Source organism: Choloepus didactylus, chromosome 19, assembly GCF_015220235.1.
Source record: "Choloepus didactylus isolate mChoDid1 chromosome 19, mChoDid1.pri, whole genome shotgun sequence".
Classification (NCBI taxonomy): domain Eukaryota; kingdom Metazoa; phylum Chordata; class Mammalia; order Pilosa; family Megalonychidae; genus Choloepus; species Choloepus didactylus.
The window spans coordinates 61,305,995-61,323,747 of NC_051325.1; the positions used below are offsets into that span (position 1 = coordinate 61,305,995).

Consider the following 17,753-nt stretch of genomic DNA (forward strand, 5'->3'; position numbering starts at 1 on the left):
CTCCATGGTGTGTGTTCAGGAACAGCCCCAGGATGGTTTTGGCCGTCTCCCCACCATGCCCCATGGGGCACCCAGCCTCTGGTGTCAAACCTGGATTTGAGTCTTGTCTCGAACACTCTCTGTCTGTGGGACCTTGGGCAAGTCACCCAACTTCTCAGGGCCTCTGCTTGACCACCTGTCAACGCTCTCCCACCAGCACTTTCCCCGTGAGGTCAAATGAGATGATACATGTACAATCTTAGTGAGGTCAGCATTCAAGCCAGGTGGATCTGGGTGGGTTATTTTTTGTTGTCCATAGGAAAGCTGGAGCAGAGTCTGTTCCACCCCTAGTGATCTCCAGCCCATTTTCAGGATTGTCTTTCAACTTCAAGAAGATGGCGAACTCTTGGTCTTCTGGAAACATCCCCCCCAGCTCAGCTGGAAACTCTAGGTCCCCAGAAGCTTGCCTTTCCCAGGTTCAGGGTCCACAGCCTAAAGGGAAGTGGAAGGAGGGTTAACTGGGCCTCCCAGCAGCGAATAAGGAACAGAAGGGGTGTGATGAAGAGCTCGCCCAAGGGGGAGGTGCTGTAGCCAGCTCCCGACGGACTGGCACTTTGGGGCTTTGGAAGGTGGATGGGAGAGCTGCGGGCTGAGAGAGGCCATCTCTGCCTAGCAGTCACTGCCCATCTTGCACTCAGCCAGCTCAGCTGGAATTCTCTTTTCCCCAATTAGGAAGGACCATTATGCTCTGCTCCATGGAGGACCCCTCCCCCTAGTGCATTTCTGCAATTTAACTTGGACATCCCTTGCATGTAAGCATCCCATAAAGCCCCAGCTCTTGGAACTTAGGTCTTCTGAAATCTTCCTGGGAGCCTTCTCGGCTACTGTCTGTCTGAGTATCCCTGCGAATGGGCTACAGGCAAGTGGTGATCCAGCCAAACCTTGGAGCTCATGAAGGCCTCCCTAACTAGCTCAGGATTTGTAGCATTTAAGGCATAATTGACCATGCAGAATGGACAATACCTTCTAAAATGGAATGGAAAGCAAGTTCTAAAACGGAATGGAAAGCAAAGGTCATGCTTGCTGCCCAGAGGTGGACAGAGCCAGCAAAGGAGCAGGGTGTACTTTGGGGAAGCTGTCTTCCCGCCTGCGTGGTTGCCTGAAACAGGATGCCTGGCTTCGCTGTGCAGCAGAGCCTTTGAAAGCCACTGCCAATGCCTGTTTTTTACCTCCTTTCTTGAGCACATTGAATGAGGGGGTCCAACAGGTCAGGCCGTGTAAAACAAAATAGCACAGACTTGAAGACGTGCTGGGGAGAGGGGACAGGTTGCAGAGAGCCTTCCGTCCCAGATTTAAGCCCCCAGGTTGCCCCTCTGGGGTTTTTGCGTAGCTGCAGGCATGGAGGCACCATTATTAATACTGTTTTGCTCTTTTTTTTTAATTCAATTTTATTGAGATATATTCACATACCATACAGTCATCCACGGTGTACTTTCAATTGTTCACAGTACCATTATATAGTCGTGCATTCATCACCACAATAAATTTTTGAACATTTTCATTACCATACACAAAAAAGAATAAGAAAAAAAGTTGAAGTAAGAAAAGAACACCCAAAACATTCCATACCCCCCATCCCTCCCTATTATTCATTTGTTTTTGTTCTCATCTTTCTATTTATCTGTCCATACACTGTATAAAGGGAGCGGGAGCACAAAGTTTTCACAATCACACAGTCACACAGTGTAAGATACATAGTTATACAATCGTCTTCAAGAATAAAGGGCTACTGGGTTGCAGTTCAACAGTTCCAGGTATTTCCTTCTAGCTATTCCAATACACTGAAGATGAAAAAGGGATATTTACATAGCACATAAGAATATCCTCCAGAGTGACCTCTAGACTCCATTTGAAATCTCTCAGCCACTGAAACCTTATTTTGTTTCATTTCTCTTCCCCCCTTTATCCAAGAAGGCTTTCTCAATCCCACGATGCCAGGGCTAAGCTCATCCTCATGAGTCATATCCCATGTTGCCAGGGAGATCTACACCTCTGGGAGTCATGTCCCACATAGCGAGGAGGGCAGTGAGTTTACCTGCAGAGTGGGCTTAGAGAGAGAGAGGCCACATCTGAGCAACAAAAAAGTTTCTCTGGGGGTGACTCGTAGGCACTATTATAAGCAGGCTCAGCCTCTCCTTTGCAGAAACAAGCTTCATAAGGGCAAGCCCCAAGATCAAGGGCTCAGCCTACTAAATTGGTAGTTCTCAATGCTTGTGAGCATATCAGTAATTCCCCAGGTGGGGAAATTTAATAGCTCCACATTATTCCCCAGTCTCTCAAGAGGGCTTTGCAAATACATTTTTATTATCTGACCAAATTATTCAGGGATGTATCAGGGCTTCACACTGACCTGTACTAACCAATCAGATTTCACTCCGTATTCAACGTTTCATGTAATTATGTTGTTTGAATAAACTGACCATACAAGTTAAATTATATAGTGTATTACAAAAATATATAGATTTTGCATCTAATAAACATCCCTTCCTCTGGTCTCACACAGAAGTTGAAGTTTTAAAAAACCATCAATATCATCCTTTACCCTTTAATCTGATTTACCTTAGTCCTAACCAAGTCCATTTCATTCATATCTCTAATTGAAGTCTGATCTCTTTTCTCAGACTCTTTAACATTTGCTGCATGGGGTAATGCTGACATTCATAGCTGCCAGACTCTGGCTCTGAGTCTCAGGTGTCACACAGATACCCGAAGTTCCAGAGACCGACCAGGTTATACACAAACAGCTCAGCATCAGCATTTAAAAATAACCATTACAACTCAGGAATAGATATAACTGCTGTAAGAATTTACAAGCCAGGAACCTTTACAATAAGCCTTCCCCTGGTAACCTGTGCTCTCAGACTCAATTCTCAGAGTTTGCACATAATAGTTAGTCCACATTAGTGAGGCATTATGATGTTTTTCTTTTCATTTCTGGTTTATTTCACTCAACGTCCTGTCCTCAATGTCCATTCACCTCACAGCTTCACTCCTTCTTATAGCAGCTCAATATTCCATTGTATGTATACACCAGAGTTTGCCATTCTGTTCATCAGTCGATGTACCCTAAGGCCACCTCCATCCACTGCAAATCGTGAATACTGACACCATAAGCCCCACTGTGCAACTGCCCATTTGTGTCCCTCTTTTCAGTTCTTCCAAGTATATACCCAATAACTAAGTTGCAGGACCATATGGCAACCCCATGCTGAGCTTCCTGTGGAACCAACACACTGCCCTCCAGATGGGCTGCACCATTCTGCTTCCCCACCAATGGTGATTAGGTGCATCCCTCTCTCCACATTTTCTCCAGCACTTGTATCCCTCTGTTTACTTTTCAGATGGTTTTATTCACGCACCATGCATTCCATCCTAAGTATACAATCAATGGTTCCCTGTATAATCACATAGTTATGCATTCACCACAACAATCTATATGAGGACATTTCCATTTATTCCACAAAGAAAGAGGAAGAGGTGGGAAAAGAAAAAAAAAGAAAAAAGTGACAGCTAAAAAGCAACAAAAGAAAAAATAAAATTAAAATAAAATACAATAAAGTCAGAAAACAACACCAATGCCAAGAATCCCGTACCCCTCCCTTTTATCCCCCTCTTATAGATATTTAGCTTTGGTGTATTGCCTTTGTTATAATTAATGGAAGCATATTACAACTATAGACTCTAGTTTGCATTGATTGTATTTTTCCCCAATACCACCCCATTTTTAACACTTTGCAAAGTTGGCATTCATTTGTTCTCTCTCATGTAAAAACCTTCTTATATTTGTACATTTAATCACAATCACTGACCACTCTAGGTTTCACTGAGTTATAAAGTCCCAGCTTTATCTTCTCTCTTTCCTCTGGTGTCCTACATGCTTCTAACCTTCCTCTTTCGACTGTGCTCACAGTCATCTTTGTTCAGTGTACTTACAATATTGCACTACTGTCACCCAACATGGTACTCCAAACCTCTCTCTCCTGTCTTTTCCTATCTGCCTATAGTGCTCTCTTCAGTATTTCCTGTAGAGCAGGTATCTTGTTCACAAATTCTTTCAGCATCTGTCTGAAAATATTTTAAGCTCTCCCTCATTTTTGAAGGACAGTTTTGCCAGATACAGAATTCTTGGTTGGCAGTTTTTCTCTGTCAGTATCTTAAATACATCATACCACTGCCTTCTCACCTCCATGGTTTCTATTGAGAAATCCACACATAGTCTTACTGAGTTTCCTTTGTATGTGATGGATTGCTTTTCTCTTGCTGTTTTCAGAATTCTCTTTGTCTTTGACATTTGATAATCTGATTAAGTGTCTTGGCGTAGGTCTGTTCAGATCTATTATGTTTGGGGTACACTGCACTTCTTTGATCTATAATTTTCTTTCGTAAGAGATGGGAAATTTTCAGTGATTATTTCCTCCATTCTTTCTGCCCCTTTTCCCTTCTCGTCTCCTTCTGAGACACCCATGACATATATATTCATGTGCTTCATGTTATCATTCAATTCCCTGAGACCCTGATCACATTTTTCCATTCTTTTCCCTATCTGTTCTTTTGTGTGTAGGATGTCAGATGTTCTGTCCTCCAGTTCGTGAATCCTTTCTTCTGCCTCTTGAAATCTGCTGTTGTATGTCTCTATTGTGTTTTTCATTTCTTGTATTGTGCCTTTCCTTCCCATAAGTTCTGCCAATTGTTTTGTCAAACTTTAAGTTCTTCCTTATGTTTGCGCAATGTCTTCTTTATGTCTGCATCTCTTTTTGAATTGATTTAGCTTATTTGTTCGAAGATATTTAATTAGATGTTTCAACTCCTGTATCTTATTTGAAGTGTAAGTTTGTTCCTTTGGTTGGGCCATGTCTTTGTTTTTCCTAATGTGACTTGTAATTTTTTGTTGTCTAGGCATCTGGTTTCCTTGGTTACCCCAATCAGATTTTCCCAGACCAGACGGGCCCAGGGCTTAGGAGGAAGCTGTAATCAGTATCAAGTTTCCCTGACGGTGTGATGCAGCAGATTGTCAGACGTTTCCTGAGGCCTCTAGACTCTGTGCTTTTCCTGTCCTGCCCAGCAGGTGGTGCTTTTCTGTGCAGCTCCCCACTGGTGTAAAGAGGTGCAGTCCCTTTAATTCTCAGTGGACCCTGACCTGGCCAGGGGCCAAGGGTGTCAGAAGCCAAGCTTAAGCTGTTTCTCTTCCCCCACTGCCAGGCCCTAGGGTCTGAGTTCTCTGAAGATGGGCAGCCACTTGAGCTGAGCCCCCCCCCCCTTTTTCTTAGGGAAGATACATCCTTTAGGGAATTATCACCTACTCTTGAATTACTCATTTTTCTCTCTGACTCTCTTAACTCCACCCTTTCCTGGGTCAGCCTGACAATTCAAAATATCTGAGGCTTTCTCTAATGAGTTAATTAGAATGAGAAAAAAAAGGAAAAAGAAAGAAAGCCCCTTTTCAGAACCAGTCCCCAGCCCCCCAGTTTCGCTGGTCAGTCGGTGTTGATACAAAGTTCTCTGTGCTCCTTTTCTTGGGACACAGCCATTTTCCAATATTCTGAGCTCAGCCATCTCCAAAAGCCTCTGTTTTTATTTATTTATTATTTTTTCCCATCAGCCCCACCTCCTCTCTGCTGGGAGTGACTTCAGGGTTTCTTTCCGCTTGCTCCGGGTTTATCTGTGCTTGTAGTTTATATTCAGTAATCCAAATTTGTTAATTAAAACCTCAGTTGGAGGTTGGTTGAGTTGCTTTCCCTTGCTCCAGGTATCCTGCTTCTTTTCCCACAGGGAAGTGTTTCAGCTCAGCCTGCCATGCCGGTGGGGGAAGGGCACCAGCTCCACAGTTTGGAGGCTTTACTTACAGTTCTGTGCGGCGATCTCAGCCGTTCCTCCCATTTCAGGGTGGTGTACGATGTGTGTCCAGTCATGGATGTCCCCCAGTAGTTGTTCCAGACTATTTACAAGTTGTTCCTGGTTATTTATTAGCTGCTCTACAGGACTAACTAAATTCCACACCTCTCTATGCTGCCACCTTGTCCTCCCTCTGCTCTTTCTTTATTTAAACAAATGACTTGAAAACACAATTTTACCATAGTGAATGGAAAAATCTGTATCACTCGCCACAGATAGGAAATACCCATAAGAGTAAACACCTGCTTATTAGCAAATGATCATTCACTTATCAACCAAAGTCATCACCACTGAGAAACGGGAGGCTGAGGGGGCAAGAGCTTTGGAATAAGTTTTGGCCAATGACAGCTGGGTTGTATCTTCGAAGACACCAAAGTATCACAGAATATTAGGAAAGGAAAGGATCCCCAGAAAATAGCTGTAAAGTGAAAAATGCCGAGATCTGAAGAGGGGTGCAGATTTCCGCAAGTTTGTGTCATGAAAATCCACCATGCCTTCCCAAGACGTCTTTCTCATGGCAAAATTAGCGTAGTGTGGGCATGACTTTTTTTTAAATTTCGTTTTATACATATGTTTCTGAGCATTTATTTCTGGTTCAAAAATCAAAATGCACAAAAGGGTATGCGGTGGGGCCTCCTTGCATCCTCCTTCCCTAGTCTCCCAGTTCCCCACCTAGAGACGCACCAGGCACTTTCAAGCTGGTGCACCCTTGAGTGTTTGTCCCCCTTTTCATAAACATGTGTGGCAGCTTGCTGTAAACCTCACTCTGCACCTGCTTTAACAATGCAACAATGTGTCTCCTCTCACCACTCAGTGGACCTCCTGGCTCCTTTTCTAGAACTACCTGGTAATTCCATTGCAAGGCTGGGATGGCATTTATTTAGCCAGCCCTACACGGTGGGTCTCTAGGGTGTTTCCATCCTGGTGCCGCCACCAACCCCTCTGCAGTGTGTGCCCTGGGAGGACGGGGCAGGGGCATGAGCATGCATTTTAGGACGTTGCTTCGCATGTGTTTAGCACATTCCCATCCCTATAGGATGCAGGTCTGTGGCCAGGAAGTCAAGATGAAGAGTTGCTGTTTATTTTCTCCATTTCAAGAAAATGCCTCTCCCAGTCTCACTCTTTAGATTAAAAAAAAAGAAAAAAAGAAAAAGAACATTTAATTTGAGGCTTACTCTCTCTGACTGGGTTCTCTATGAATTAGGATTTTTAAAAAGAGAGGGAGGGAGGTGAGATATTGAATTGCCCAGACTGGTTTTATCTTGCTCAATTTGAAGTTCACCTTCTGATTCCCATGCTGATGCTGATGTGAATACATGAAATGTGGCCGCGGCAGTGTCTCTCCGGGCCCCTTCTCACTAGCGTCCGCAGGCTTGTGCCAGCCCCAGGAGCCCTGGGCTGGTTCCTCAGTGTGCACGGCTCCTGTCCGTGGGTCTGTCTCTGGGATGGAATGCAGCTAGCCTGGCCTTGGCACAGTCTTGCCAGACTTGTCAAAAGGACCTGGGGGCTCCAGGGTCAGGCCTGAGAGAGGGGCTGCATTTGGGAGGCAGCTGCAAAGGGCAGATTTTGCCCACAGATAGCACAGCCAGTGACCTAGAAGAGCAGAAAAGCCAAAGCCTGGGTCAGGGGCTAATGGAGACTGTTAGCATCTCCATGAAATCCTCTCATTAAAACACCAGGCATGTCCGAACCGTGACGACTCGGATCCCCAGGGGACATTTGTCCGCGTCTGGAGACGTTTTTGGTTGTCACGACCGCTGGAGGAGGGGGGTGCCACCGGCATCGATTGGGGAGCGGGCAGGCTGCTGCCGAACGTCCCCCGGTGCACAGGAGAGCCCCCCCAGCAGAGAATGAGCCAGCCCCAAATGTCAGCAGCGCGGGGGTTGAGCAAGCCTGCCCCAGCCCCGTGCTGAGACAGATGCTAGCTCTTCTGAGGCTCTCTGTGGAAGGCTGGGGCTCTTTCCAGGCTCCCGGCTTCTTCCAGCCTGGCCCCCTCTGTTTCTGAGCCCCTCGCCCTGTGCCTGGCACACGGGGCACCCCGTCACCCCCACCACTACCGAGTCCCATCTCCCAGATTTCGAGGCTGCACAAACGTACCCATCTACCCCAGAGGGGAGAACACACGAGAGAAGCAATATCTCAGGATTCTCAGCAATTTTTTCCCCTCCAAGCTCAGAGAGCTTTTCCAGGACAATGTTTCTTTATGTTCCTATAATATAACGCAAGAAGGATTGCTCTTCTCACTTTCCAGATAGACGTATTTTGCAGAGAGCTGTTCCTGACAGCTAGTTAGTGAGGGAACTGGATCAGGATTGATAAGTCCTGGATCTCTTTTTTATTTTTACAAAATGAAAACAGCTTTTTTTCTGATTATAAAAATGATACATGCACATTGTTTTTTTTTTTTTTTTCTTTAAATTCAAACTGTACAGAAAAATATAAGGAAGAAAAAATTTTTAAATGACCCAAATCCTTTCACCAGGAGATAAACAAATGTAGATATTCCGGTGCTTATCTTTCCAGTGCTTTCTCAGCAAGTGGGTTCGCACAGATTTCACCCAAATCAAGGATTCTCAACCGCGGCACTACTGACATTTGGGACTAAATGATTCTCTGTGGTGGGGGCTGCCCTGTGCCTTGTGGGGTGTTGGGCGGCGCCTGGGGGGCTCTGCCCACCAGAAGCGTGTGCTCGGAGTCATGGCACCGAAAATGCCCTGAAATGTGGCCAAATGTCCCCTGGGGGACAAAATCACCCATGTTTGCGATCCCTGCCATAAATAAAATCACAGACCCACTGTTTAGAGAGAGAGAAAAGAGCAAATTTTATGACTTTTGTGTCCTTCGGTTTTCAGAGTCGGAGATGGGGGTCAAGGCCCAGCTCTGATACTTACAAGGTGAGCCCTGCGGGTAAGCTGCTCAACCTCCCGGAGCCTCAGTTTCCACATCTGCAGTCTGGAGGGTGACGGGGCCTCGTTCGCGGGTTGCTGAGCCCTGTCCCCGCAATGCCGCATCCCACGTGGGAAGCCATCATGGTGGTGACAGCACGGGGCCGCCAGGACTCGGGGGTCCTCCATGTGCCTGGCCCCTGCTGCGAGAGGGCCACAGGATGGGGCGGGGGCTGCGGGAAGGAGGTACAGGCTGGGCAGGGCGCCCAGGGTGATTCATGCCAGGCCCCGAGGCACATGGGCGCTGCGTGAGCACAGCCTCGTGCGGTTCTGTTTGTGGGCTTTGTTTTTTAATTCAATTCTTTTGGAAAACAGATAAGCACGTGCCTGCTTCAATCTGGTATACTCGGCTTTTTCTTTTCAAGTAAACTTTGGTTTCTTTCGAGATTCGGATATAACAAACCCACAAAAAGACAAATGCATGAGAGCAGTTGGAGCTTTAGCAAATTGGTTTATTCTATTGTGTGTGGGGGGGGAGGGGGGGGGATAGGGCTGATGATTCACAATTGTGGGTTCTCCGTGTCAGGTTTTTTAAAAGCAGACTTGTGGAAAGAAGATGGCTGGCAACCTCTAGTTTCTCACTGCTCTATCCTGCCCCACCCCCATACCCTGCCTCGACTTCCACGTGTGCTCGCTGGCCATCCGGGGACAGTGACGTCAGGCCCCCAGGCCCAGGGGCCTGTCCTGCGGAAGGTACCATGCTTTACCCAAACCCCATGGGGTAAAAGCACAGGGGGACTAGTCTGGGCTTATCTATCCAAGTCCTGCCCTCTCTGGGCTCTGTTTCCTCTTCTATCAAATGATAATCATATTTTCGTCCAGAAGGATTATGTCCTACCCACCCCCCTCTGAAAGACGTCAGTGGCTTCCCCTGCTCTGAGGATAGCGAGCCCGATTCTTAGAGACCTACCAAGCCTCACAGGTGTGCTCCCTGATGGCTGCTGCCTGCTCACCACCTGGCTCTTCCCGCAAGCCCCCAGCCTTCCTTGGGTTCACCTGTTCCCCAGTTCCCTTCCTCAGGACCTTTGCACACGCCGTTTCCTCCCCCAGGTGCGTTCTCCCCACCGCTTCGTATCCTGGATCTTGGCCAGCCAGCATTCCTCAGGGCATTCTGTGGCCATCCTTGTTTGCAGCAAGTTGCCAGGCGCTTCATGCTTATATAGTCAATATTCACGCCACCACCCCCCACTCCGGGCTGTGCGTGCATGCACGCCGAGGGCTGGGACCCAGCTGTTTCTGCTTGCTGTTGTGCCACGTGTCCTGCACAAGGAGCACAGCCAACAGACATTTGGCAGGAGGGAGGGCAAACCCTTCCATCTTTAAAAGTGCTGGGGAGGGGGTTTAAATTTTTTTTTTTCTTTTACCATCAATATCACAATCTTCCATGTTGGAGTGGTACATGGAGACAAACTCTCTGCTGCCTCCCCTCCTCCTCCTTGGGGCCCCAGGTGAGCAGCTGGCATTAGTGCCTGGGGGGGTTGCATCCATTAGACCCCCTGCCTGATGGCCCGGGTGGGCTGCCGCCCGCCAGCGTGTGGGAGAAGCGATGACTCAGAGCTGAGTGACCAAGCGGCCTGCTCCAGCGTTTCTCGGGGAGCCGCCGACCGCCCAGAACGGGGAAGTGATGTGAAGCATAATTTATAGTAAAAATCAAATGAGCATTACTTCTGGTGAGTCACTCGGGCAGCAAGAGCACTCGGTGGCTGCAGGCGTGGGCTGCAGCTGGGGGCAGCTGAGTGTCTCATCCGAGCGAAGCAGGAAGAGCCGCACTTGACACGTGTGGGCCCCGGAGTCCGGACAGCAGGGCGGTGGGTGAGGGGGCTGAGCCCTTCTCGGGGGGCTGCAGGACGCCTGTCTACACCATTTCATGGGGATCCGAGCCAGGAGGGGAATTGGTCAGTAGCTCACCACCTCCCTGATTTAACAAATGGGATGCTGAGACCCAGGGAGGAGACCCTAATCTCAATACCCTTGCCCTCTCTCCCCAGAGTCCCTGCCCGAGCCCCACCCATGGCCTCCTCGCTCCAGCCACCCTGGGCTCCCCAAAATCGCCCCCCACCCCTTCGCCCCACCCTCTGGTCCAGGTGCCATCGGCTCTGGTGGGAAACCTGCAGCAGCTGCCCCCTGGCCTCCAGTGACATGCTAAAAGCAGTCAACCTGGATCATGTCGCTTCGGTGGCTCTTCCCTGCCCTGGGTAGAATCCAGGAAGCAGGAGGCAGGAGGGGAGCTGTGAGGTCGGTCCTGTGCAGGCCTCCGGCCTCACCTCTCCTCTCCTCCAAACTAAACCTTCACACCACGCTCTAGGCTCCCAGGGGGCCTCAGTCCTCTCCCCTGGGCCTTCCTGTGGGCTGTCCTCCTCTGCCTGGGGCATGCTTTCCTTCTGCCTTGTCACCTGGCTACCTCTTTCTTCTCCTTCAAGTTTCCACTTAGGTGCCACCTCCTCCAGGAAGCCCTCTCTGCTTTTCCAGGCCAAGCCTCTGCTGTTCTGCAGGTGGGGTTTGTCTCAGGCATGAGCCATAAACTCAGTGAGGGCAGGTCAGGTTCATTTTGTCTTCCCCTGTGTCCCCAGGCCCCAGAATGGTGCTGCAGGCAGGAGCTGCACATGCATCTTTGGGGACTGCCTACAGCACGAGAGGGCAGTGACTCGCCACAGTGTCGTGGTGGCTGTGCTGCCAGCTCTCCTTGCTTCTCTGCCTCTTCCCGGTCCTTTCTAGGACTCTGCCCAGGAAAGCCCACCCTTGGCCCCTCCAGCCCTGGTGGCCTTGCACCCACGCAGCCCCTCCACCCTCCAGCCCTGGTGCCCGCACCCTCCTCCCACCTCCAGCTGGCACCACTTCCCCAGTGCAGGGGTGCAGACATCGCAGCTGGGTGTGAAGGAACAAGCCCCAGTTGGCTCCGTTCACAGGGGGGTGCGAATGCCTGCTGCCCACGCACATTTTCTTTTTTGAGGGTGGCACTGGCCCCAGTTCACCTCAGATTACAACAACATCCTGCCTTTTGAGAAAGTGAAGAATTTCGGGGGGAGCAGGGAGGAGATATTTTTGGGCAGACGGGGCCTCCCCTGGATCTCCTTCTGCCAAGAGAGTGTTCTGGGTTTTCTTCAAATTGTAGAACATTTGCCAAGAGGCAGGAAGGCCAGGCCCAGGCTCTGCCAGCCCCGGAGGTGGCCCAGGAGGGCTCTGGGACCAAGGGCTCCGGGTGGGCAGGCTGGGTCTCCCCTAAGCTGGGCCCTGGTGCCCACCTGGGAGCCCCGGCCACGCTGCCCCCTCGCTCCTCCCAGCAGCCAGGCTCTCCCACCACGGCCTGGGGGCTCCACCTCCCTGGTCTCCCCTGACCTGGTAAAATCTTCCTTCCTGGTTAAGTCAGGCTAAGCATCACTTCCCCTGAGGAGCCTTACCTGCTCCCTGCTCTCCCACTGCCCACCCCAAACGCAGGCCTTGATTGAGCCCGAGGGGTGGAGGGGGGGTGGGGGGGACATGACACATTTGTCTCCATTTGCAATTTTACATTCCTGAATGTGGTCTATCTCCCCCACTGGGCTGGAAAAAACTAGAGGTCTCCCCCCAACCCCCAGCAGCAGACAGCCTGGCCCAGAGAGGTGTAGAGAATACATAATGGGTTGGGGGGTGGGGGGGAGGGAAGGAGTGGGGGAAGAATGGAGGGAGGGAGGGAAGGAGAGGGGACGGGGTCGAAAGGAAGAGCGGAAGGTGGGGGGTGGTGCACCTCCTGCCCAAATTCCCACCCAAGCCCCCCACCCCGGCCCCTCCCTGCAGGAGCTTCGCAGCTTAGAGACCCAGGTGGGACGTGGACCCCAGCAGGCCCCCAGGTCCCCACGGGGGCCGGTTCGTTCATGAGGGGCTGGGGCTTTTCCAGCACCCTTAAGTTCCACCAAGGCTGCTCCAAATTCAACAAAGCATACATCTGGCTTTCCTAGAGGGTGGAAAAAATGAACTCAGAACTTAAATTGTAATAACCTCCTGCCCAAGGGCCAGGCTCAGCGTGGGTCCAAGAGAGAAGCGGCAGGATTTCACCCGGGCTCCCACTGGCAGCTGCTTTCTCGTCCTCACCAAACTCTCCGCAGGTCGGGCCCTCTCCTCCCCTTTCCCACCCCCCCATGCTCCCCCTCCCCTATCCTCCCCCCCCCCCCCGCCCCCCTTACTCCTCCAACAGAGGCCTCCTTTGCATTTAGGAAGCCTTTAGGAAGGCTGTCACACAAAACCTAATTCAACAAATGCCCCTTGAGGACTGTCTGCACCCAACACCAGGGCAACAAAAGTAAGGATGGGGCGTGTATCTGTCGGGGTTCTCCAGAGATCCAGGCCGACAGGATTTATGGACATCTATGCATAAAGGGGTTTGTTACAAGGAACTGGCTCCCGTGGTTGTGGGGGCTGCAAGTCTGCCTTCCGTAGGGCAGGCCAGAGGCGAGACGTCCGGGAGAGTCCTGCTGAAGCCTTGAGACCGAGTCCTCGACTGGAGACCGGAGGGGCGGCGGGGCCTTCCGGCAGAATTCCTTCTTCCCGGAGCCCGCGGCTCTTTGCATTTAAGGTCTCAGACTGATGGGGCGGGACCCAGCCGCGTCCCCGAAGGCGCTCGACCACTGCTGCTAACCTCATCCTCAGAATCCCTTTGCAGCAACGTCTAGGCCGGTGTTTGACCACACCGCTGGGCACCATTACTGGCCAAGGTGGCCCACAGGCTCAGCCAACACGAGGAGGGGCCCCCTCGGCCATGTGTCCACGGAAGCCAGGCTGTGTGCACAGGGAAGGCACGGGGTGTTATGGCGGTGCTCGTCTGGAGGACTTAGGTACCTGGGGGAGAAGGAAGCAGCCCTGCCCAGCAAGAGGGAGGAAGGTGGTGGGTCGGGAAGTCAGAGGAGACCGCAGAAGGTTTGCAACGAGCTGTGCCGGAGAGCTGGAGGGAGACCTAGAAAGGTGACCGAGAAGCAGCGAGGCCAGTTCTTGAGTGTCTGTTGCTGCATCCCGCCGCCCGTGTCCCTCTGAGGAGCCTCCCTCTGTGTCCCCCCACCCCGGGGCCCTCGAGGGGTCAGTGCCCGCGGTCGCACCTCCTGCCCTTCTCTTGCCCTCGCCGGCTGCCGCTGCCCCGGCTCTTGTCCAGCTCTGCCTCCCTGGCCATGCGCAGCCCCAGGTGGCCGCGGATGCAGACCCGGGTGGCAGGGCAGAGCCCCAGCCTGGAGCTGGCCTTCGCGCCCTGGGGGCCACAGGGACCCCCAACAAGCGTTCAAGTGTGGTTGACGAGGCGAGGCGCCGCAAAGATTGATCTGGAGCCGGGGGATCAGGAGTGCGGGAGTGGGGGCAGGTTACACTTTTGCAAACCCACTTTTCTCTCCCTAGGCCAATCAGCCAGGAAGGCGCGTGCGTGTCCCTTTCCCAGCCCACCTCCCTGGCTCTGGGCTCACGAGGACCAGGCCACAACTGTTTGTATAGAAAGACAGTGACATTTATGAATTTAAGTAAACTTTTAATTTTAGAGTAGTTTTAGATTTACAGAAAAGTTGCAAAAATAGTTTAGAGAGTTCCCACATAGCCCACCCCCAGTTTCCCTAATGGGGACGTCAACATTACCATGGTCTTTTGTCTCAACAAATGGCTCAATATTGAGACATTATCATTAACGAAACACCGAACTCTATCCACATGTTCTCAGTTTTTCTCTCCTGTCCTTTCTGTGCCATGACCCCACCTGGGACCCCGCAGCACAGGTGAGGCCAAGCCAGCAGGAGTTGGGGGCAGCTGAGGAGGTCACTGGAGCTTTGGGCACTGGTGCGGTGGGAAACAGTCATGGGGTGTCGGGGGGGTGGCGGCAGGACCCCTGGGGCTGGGAAATTGCGGGGGGGCACAATTGGGGTGGCGGATATGGTGGGTGGTGACACCAGGGGACCCGGGGGAGGGTGGGCCAGTGGCAGGAGCAGGGAGCAAGCAGGTGGGAGCTGAGGGCCACGGTGGGTGCAGGCTTCACCTTCAAACCCTGAGCCTGCCAGGCCCGGCCACCCACTAAGGGCTGCACTGAAGCACAGGACCCACCCCCCCTACCCCACCCCGCACCCCGCAGTGGGTGAAGGATCACTCAGAAAGGGAGAGGCTGGGGCTGCAGAACAGAGCAGGGCGGTGCCTCAGGCTTCAATATCCCCTTCCCGCTGCTCTGTTTCCAAAGACTAAGCAGCTCCTGATAACTCTGAGCCCTCTGCAGCTGCACCCACCATGTCTGATACTGGGAGAGCTCCCTCTCCAAGTTCGCATTTCACGGCCTGACGTCATGCCCTTGGCCTCCTCGGCCCAAGGCCTGCCTGGGACCTCGATTTCGGGGGAGCCGCCCTGGCCTGGCTGGTGTAACTCTTGGGGCCCAGGCTTTGGGTCAGAGTGGCGGTTGCTTCACGCCTGGCTCCGTTCCAGCCCATCTCCTGGGGCACAGCACTCGCAAGCACGGCTCGGTGACAGACCCCAGAACTAAGGTGCACTGGGCACCACGGGCTCCCCTATCAGCCCCCCACCCCCAGCCTTAGAGTGAGGCCTCAGAGCTTGCGGAATTCTATCACGTGTGTGTGTATTTGTGTGTGTTGTTGCTGGGATGCGTGGAGGGGCTACCCCTGTTACCCTGGCTTCTGCTCTCAGTACCAGCTCTGGGGACCTCCCACCCAACTCCAACCACCCCCACCCAGAAGCTCCCCTCTAGGCTTCATCTAATCGTCGGGAAGCCACTATACTTTTGCAGCACTACAGCTGCCTTTTTCAGGTCCTGGAGTGTCTTTGAATCTTTCTGCTTCACCTCACTATCCATCCACCATCTATCCATCCATCTACTCACCCATCCATCCACCCATGTGGCAATTATCCGAATGCCTACTCTGTTCTAATTGTGTAAGACAGACAGACCCTGCCCTTTGGAGGTTTACTCTAGCAGGGGAGAGAGGCATTAAGAAAATTAGCTTGGAATTCCACACTGTGACGAGTGCTATGAAGGAAAAGAGCAAGCTATAATACAGGAAGAACAGTGGACTACTGACTTGGTCCAGGGTGGTGGTTGGGGTGTCAAGTTTCCAAACGGACCCCCAAAGCAGCGACCTTGAGTTGAGGAACAAACTGAGAAAGTGAGCAACAACTCGAGCAAGCACTGAGCTAGGCAATATGAAGCATGAATTTTAAAAAGAGAACAGTATCATCCACCCATTCTACATCAGTTTTTTAGGTACCTACCCACTGTGCGCCATGCACGGAGACAGCAACTGGAGAACATAACAATAAGCCAGGCAGCCGTGGCCCTGGCCACAGGAGCTCACAATCTAGAAGAGGAGGGAAACAAGTTACTCTCTGGGCAGCCCCTGGGACCAGCAGTGTGGCCAAGGAACTCCTGCTGAGGCCACTGCGGACACTGGTGCTCTGAGCTGCCCCTGTGGACCCTTGCGGCTTTGTGGGCCGACGGCCAGGAGACTCGGGGACAGCACCGGCAGGCCTGCAAGCTGCTCTTTGGTGAAGCTGAGCCCAGAGCAACATAGACAGCTAAGAACATGCGTAGAAGTAAAGCAATCTGAAGGCAATCCGGACCACAAATCTTCCCAACTGCACTAACAGTTCACACCAAGAATTAGACGGAAGGAGGACCTTTTTCTCTGCTAAAGTGAAGGTGAAGGTGGATGAACAGCATCAACCATGGGAGACAAGCTTTTCCTTGAATTCCCAAAAGTGGAACTTCACGCCCACTTGAATGGATCCCTTAGTTCTAATACCATGAAGAAATTAATAGCCAGAAGCCAGATCTTAAAATCCAGGATCAGATGACTGATAGACAAGGGAAAAGGGGGAACTTCAGAAGAATGTTTCCAGGTATTTCAAATTATTCATCAGCCTACTACTAGACCTGAGGACATTCTAATGGTTACAAAAGATGTTATTAAAGAATTTGCAGATGATGGTGTCAAGTGCCTGCACCTAAGGAGCATGGCAAGGGGAAAACTACTACTGAAATGACTTAAAAAACCTAAGTGGGATCTATACTTGAGGGTATAAAACTGGCCAAACAAGAAAACTTCGACACTGATGGTAGGTATTTGGCAGCTACTGACAGGAGAGGCGGCCTCTCAGTAGACAAGGGGACTGCTAAGCTTGCTGAAACGTTCTTCCTTTTTACTGAGGATACAGCTCCTGGCCTTGACCTCAGTGGAGATCCAAATGTAGGACAAGTAAAAGACTTCTTGGAACTGATTTTACACACTAAAAGAGCCGGTCTGAAGTTGGCATTGCGTCTTTCAGAGATTCCAGGCCAAAAAAAAAAAAGGAAACACAATTCCGCTGGATCTGCTTCCTGATGGAACTGGGCATGGAACATTTCCTCACTCCCTGAGGGAGGATCCTGGATCTGGTGGACTCAGTGAGGAAACACAGGACCCCACTGGAACTGTGGCCTCAGACGTCAACCATCAGACGGTCCGCCCTGCGAGAGGCACCACTGCGCGTTCCGGCACACATCGCTCATCCTTCCGTGACAGTGCTGGCGACAAGGCTGTTTTTGCGACACACCGTGCTCAAGAGGACCGGCTGGTGGCTGCAGCGTTTCATGTGAACCAGGCTCAGGTGTGGGGTCTCTCTCGGGACTCCATCTACTGCATCTTTCCCTCTGATAGCACCAGATCAGAACTAAGGAAGCAGGGGAATCATCTGAAACCTCAAATTCTGTATTTTTAAAGCTGTAACGAGGTGAATTACTTTCACCTTAGGTGTTGCAACCAGGATCTTCCTGCCGCAGGTCAGTTAGGAAACCAGGCACCGCTCTCCTTGAAGCAGAGCAGCCAAGCACTCGGGCTCCAGCCCAGCGCCTCACACGTGGCAGGGGCTTGGCAGACATGCAGTAAGCGACGAGCA

At 51.3% G+C, this 17,753-nt stretch overlaps 1 pseudogene; it reads left to right on the plus strand.

Annotated features, from left to right (window-relative positions):
- The first annotated feature begins 8,933 nt into the window (after window positions 1–8,933).
- LOC119515324 lies at window positions 8,934–17,576 on the plus strand (annotated as a pseudogene).
- The last annotated feature ends 177 nt before the right edge of the window (window positions 17,577–17,753 follow it).